The 4,369-nt window shown below is 36.0% G+C and overlaps 1 long non-coding RNA gene across 1 annotated transcript; it reads right to left on the bottom strand.

Moving 5' to 3' along the window:
- Positions 1-317: 317 nt before the first annotated feature.
- Positions 318-3,987, bottom strand: LOC140523367 (uncharacterized). Its single transcript, XR_011973372.1, has 2 exons — positions 3,929-3,987; positions 318-2,077 (listed from the first exon to the last, which is right to left on the bottom strand). It is a non-coding gene; the product is annotated as an uncharacterized lncRNA (long non-coding RNA).
- Between the last annotated feature and the right edge of the window lie 382 nt (positions 3,988-4,369).

Below are 4,369 nucleotides of genomic sequence, written 5' to 3'. Positions count from 1 at the left end.
CCTTTCCTATCCTCCCATAATATGTCATAAAGGACTCTCCTACAGCTCTGATCATATTCTATCTTATACTATTCGTGGATAGGCTTCATTTTCTCTTCTGGCTCCTTGAAAGCAGGAACCATGCCTAACTAATTTTTGTTGTCCCCGAAGTACCCACCAGTGTCTTTGAAGAAATGAGTTGAATTTCCTTTATCTGCTCTTATCCTCAATATTCTCATCTGCAAAATGGAGATAGCTAATGTTAACAGGATTTTTACTGAGCTAGTCTCTAACCTGAGAATGCTCAGAGCATCACAAAGCAGGCCTAGAGATGGGAGTACAGGTAATCAAATAGTTTAATTAATCAGTTTCAGAGTGAGGAATGTTCTCATAGCACTTAGATCACAGAGGGGAAGGATGGGGAGAAGGTGGATTACAAACGACTATTTAGTGGTTTCCCATGAGAAATTCACAAATCTTACAACACAACAGTTCAGGAGTCAAGTCTTTGGGGGTCGGGACCACCTCCCCTAGGGTACAGAACCAGAATTCTGTGATGGGAACAGGTTCTACAAGCTTTGATTCACCTCACGGTAGGTACACTGGCACAAGAATGCCAATGACTGTGAGCATTGTCAAGGTTTTGATTGATCAGTTCAAGCTACATTGTGAGCTCTAACTCATGAGCCAGAAAGGCAGCTTTGGAGAAAACTAAATTATTAGTATAGTCATTACACATATGATATTGATAAATATAAAAAAATCATAATTCCCTTCTTTAAAAAAACTCCTCTAGAATTTGGAAGGGAAGCTATGTTGCTAAAAAGCACAAGAAGAGTACACCTTTGAAATTAATTTGTGATATAATTGTGTTTATCTAGAATGGTTCAGGCATAGCATATTCTGCTTAATTGAATATTCTGGTTAAGTGAATTACCATATATGGCTTGCACAAATTTCCAGTTCTCAAAATATTTGACCACAATTAGCAAAAGACTGGTGTCATCACCTCTCTTAAATACATGAAGAACAGTCATGTTCTTCTAGTAGGACTAAAATGGTTATGTCCAGCCTCAGAAGGCAAAACCAAGAAAAATGAATGGGAATTTCAATGCTGCAAATTTAGGCACAATCAAGGAAAAATTCTCTAACAATTAGAGTTACCCCAAAATCAAGTGGCCTGCTTTGTGAGGTGGTAGATTCCTCCTAATTGGAGGCTTTCCCGGAGAAGCGGACTAGGTAGGGTTGCCCTAGAGCACCATTGACATTTCTTCCAACACTAAAACTCTATGATTCAAACTTCAACCAACAAAACAGATTTCATTAAAGTATCTTAATTTTTTAAGTCTATTTATTTTGTATTGTTTTAATTAATGAAAATTCTCTGTCTCCCTCCCCAACTTGAGGGAGGAAAAAAAAGGAAAAAAACCCTTGCAACAAGTAAGTGTAGTCAAGCAGAAATTAGTTAAATTTCATAGGAGACATGACCATTGGAAAATTATTATTTATCATTTCACTTCAGTGTCATCAAGGACCTGCTAGTTCAGAGGGAACTAGTACCCTCTCCTCTATAAATTCCTCTGCTGCTAAAAAACACCAACTCTAGACTCACCTAGACTGAGTTCAGTCCTGGAGGGGCCTGCTCTCTAAAGTGAGTGGTCTTTGCCTTTCTTGTTGTTTCTGGCTCATTGAACTTCAATGCACAATCACTTAAAGCATACAATTAGTTCAAGTCCAGGGTCTCCATAAAACATGTCAACAGGATCTTTACTTGAAAAGGACTTGTTGTACATGGCGAGTCAGGTATAGGACAGCTTTTTATTTCTTCCATATGAAAGAAATGCTTAAAACACAAAAAGCTCACAAGGTCACACTGACAAAAACTTAAAACATGAAACAGTAACTTATAATTCCTATTAATATACTCTTGGGGACATTAATACTGAAACATTAAAACGTAAAACCATCTGTGAGTCTATGGAACAGGCTTTCACTTTCATCTAAGCTCTTCAAGGTCCAGAATACACTTTCAAATTCTTCTGGCAAGTCAAAGTCATGTCCTGGACTCATTCTTCTTCCATCTTCCATCTTCAATTTACTACATTGAAATGGAAGGAGAAAAATACAAAGGAAAATTAAAATGCATATTAGTACCATTTGTCATTGTTCTATGTATGTTCAAGATTCATTTCATATAATAAAAATAAGCTGGCATGACAGAGAGGCTAGAAATAATCTTGGAGTCAGAAAGACCCAGGTTCAGGTTTCCCTTCTGCCATATACTGGCTGGATGACCCTGGGAAAATCATTTCACCTCTCAGTACTCTAGGCAACTCTCAAAGACTATTAGTTGCAAAGTGCTAATTTACATTCATAGAGGAAATTTCTTGCCCAGAGATCCTCACACTGATGAAATTACAGGTCTGGTCAAATATAACAATAATAGCCCACATTCATATAGTCCTTTAAAGTTTTCAAAGATGTATGCACTCATACATACATATACATATATTTATACACACATATACATATATACACATATATCCATATATGTCCATATATATGTATATATATACTATCTCAAAATGTCTGTAAACAACATTTTTTTAAATGATGAGCAAAAAAGTGAAATAGTTTGCTCCACACAAAGGACTTTCTCCAAGTCATCAATTAAATGATTCTATTGTCAACAGGCTATGAAAAGAAAATTCAGCATCCCCTTCTAGTAAATGAAAGATAATGCCTTCCAGCTCTAACGGCATAAAGGCTCGTATGTTTAGAGTGCAAATCTTTCATGTTTATGATGGCACAAAGCAATGAAATGCCTTGTCCAAGTTTGTACAGGTGGTTAAGTGTAAGAGAGATCATTTGAACTCAGATCTTCTATCTCTACATCCAACCCTCTTTCCACTGAAACGGGATATGTCTAGGATTCCTATTCCCATCCCTGAGTACTCTTCTGAGTAATTAACCAGAAAAGAAAAAAATCCATCGCATGGATAGCCAGCTCTGCTCCTCCTTCTTTCACCAAGCTCACCAAAGGGATTCTCCAAAGAGACCCCTCAATTTCTTTCTAGGATCCCAAAGCTGGCGATCTGGTAGTTCACTATTTGCACACTTATATAAAGACTAAATTGAATCATCCTGATTAATATTAGCATCATTTTCATGTCTCAGAGGGAGACATAAGTCAGTTGTGTATATTTAACTCCTCCTCATTGCCCTCTTTGTCAACTCCTGCTATGTACCAGTCCCATCAGCTTTCTCCAAAAATGTTGCTAAATTGTATTTCCATGTAAGCACTCCTCACCTAATGCTTAAGTAATGCCAATTTAGCTGAAGTGGAACACTTAAACACCGAGGGAACTACATATGAAATGCATGAATATTAAATGAATTCATTTAGATTCGCATCATTAAAATGAAGAAAGAATTCAAAATAAGAATACTTGTAAGATTTCCTTCCCAAAAAGAGAACTAAAGCAATGATTTCAACAAACTAAAGGAGGGTTAACTATTTAGGGTCTGTCTTCCTCAACTACCTGACCCACTTACTACCCACAGACCCTCCCCACATATAGGAATATCCCCTGAGCCATTCTCCCCAGTAAATCCACTTTTGTTAATAAGTAAAGTCTAAAAGAACAGGTATCTTAAAAATCAGTCTGAGCTAATAAAGATTAGGAAGCCAGCAAAAAAAAAAATAAACGTATGTTAATTTTACCACTAGTTTAGTATAAAACAAAATGAATTTGAAAATCTGAAATCTTGCAGGGTCGTATGAGATTCAAATGATATAATATTTATAAGTGAAATAATATTTATAAAGGCACATATTAGGTGCTATAGAATAGTTTATTCTCATTGCCTTCTGCTATAGGACAATAGAATACATGAGAAAAGAGTGTTGGATTTGAAGTCAGAGGACTTCAGTTCAAATCCTACCTACCTCAGTTACTTACTTGGTCATCAGTTTCTCTTTCTGGACTTCATTTTTCTTAACTGTAAAACAAGGTGATTGGGTTAGGTGATCTCTAAGTGAGCATATACTGATAAATGTTTAACTATATTTCTAACTGGAAAAGCATTCATGGGACTCCCTTTTAAATTTAATCTGCGTTACTGACATTTTGTTTCCCATCTCTTCCTTAAGTCTAATCAACTAAACAATAAATCAGACTCTGATTTGTAGCATTTAGATAAAATATTTTATTTTTTAGATTAGATTAGATTTAGATTAGATAAAAGATCACACTGAAAACCTAATAATTTATTCTGTGGCTGGTTAGAGCTGGGTCCAGCATACCTTGACCTCTAAGAGATCATGCAATTCTCCTTCTAGTGGCTGGGAACCAATCTTTGGTGAACAATTACTTCATCACTAGTATTT

The sequence above is a fragment of the Notamacropus eugenii genome, chromosome 1, assembly GCF_028372415.1.
Source record: "Notamacropus eugenii isolate mMacEug1 chromosome 1, mMacEug1.pri_v2, whole genome shotgun sequence".
NCBI lineage: Eukaryota > Metazoa > Chordata > Mammalia > Diprotodontia > Macropodidae > Notamacropus > Notamacropus eugenii.
Note: the sequence above shows the minus strand (reverse complement) of the source record. Positions and strands in the feature narration are given on the sequence as shown.